The following is an 841-nucleotide window of genomic DNA, read 5'->3' as shown; positions in this document are numbered from 1 at the left end:
CATTAAACACAGTCCAATCCTGACCTTTAACCCCAAAACCTGTGATCCTGCTGTTATGAAGCATTACTTCAACTTTACACAATACATAATCAGCTTACACACGCATATTCCTGCACTTCTGGTAATGGTTTACTCATTTTTATGCGTGATGTCAGCAGGACTGAGAGGTTTGTGCACTCAGCGTTCTCAAAGCACAGCACACACAACATCACACACACAAATCTGTGGCTCTGTTGTTGTTCTGTAATGAACTCTGGAGGTCGGCCAGTTTGATACAAAGGCCTTGTGTTTGGGAAGCTAATGAATGAATGCATGAATGCATTTGGCAGATGCTTTTCATCCATCCATGCATGCATGCAGTGTAAAGTAAAAGACTAGAAAGTACTGATTCCTTATTGAATTTTGTCTTTGTGAAATTTTAGTAAAGTGCGTATGAACATCCACACCAATAATCAGGTGACCCGTATCTACAACGTGATTGGCTGGATCAGAGGAGCGGTGGAGCCAGGTGACATCTGCCCATCTAGTTTTCTTTTGGAGTTGTTTAGTGTAGTTTTTAGAGTTGTGTTACTCTGTGAAGGTTTATTTTGTTCTGTGTAGCTGAGTTTGGGTCTGTGTGTTCAGACAGGTACGTGATTCTGGGCGGCCATCGTGACGCTTGGGTGTTCGGAGGGATCGATCCCGTGTCAGGAGCTGCTGTGGTGCACGAGAGCGTGAGAGCGGCTGGGAAGCTCATGAAGAAAGGTGTGTCGTCTAGATCCATGCGTAACTGTGCCACTTTGTTTTGAATTAAAACGATCATTCTCTGTGTGTGTTTTAGGTTGGAGGCCGAGGAGAACGC

At 44.5% G+C, this 841-nt stretch overlaps 1 long non-coding RNA gene across 1 annotated transcript; it reads left to right on the top strand.

Annotated features, from left to right (window-relative positions):
• The first annotated feature begins 428 nt into the window (after window positions 1–428).
• Window positions 429–841, top strand: LOC107735541 (uncharacterized). The gene is made up of 3 exons (XR_001639437.1): window positions 429–508; window positions 625–744; window positions 821–841. It is a non-coding gene; the product is annotated as an uncharacterized LOC107735541 (long non-coding RNA).

Source organism: Sinocyclocheilus rhinocerous, unplaced genomic scaffold, assembly GCF_001515625.1.
Source record: "Sinocyclocheilus rhinocerous isolate Xijiao unplaced genomic scaffold, SAMN03320098_v1.1 C36127026, whole genome shotgun sequence".
NCBI lineage: Eukaryota > Metazoa > Chordata > Actinopteri > Cypriniformes > Cyprinidae > Sinocyclocheilus > Sinocyclocheilus rhinocerous.
This window is presented reverse-complemented; position numbering and strand designations above follow the sequence as displayed.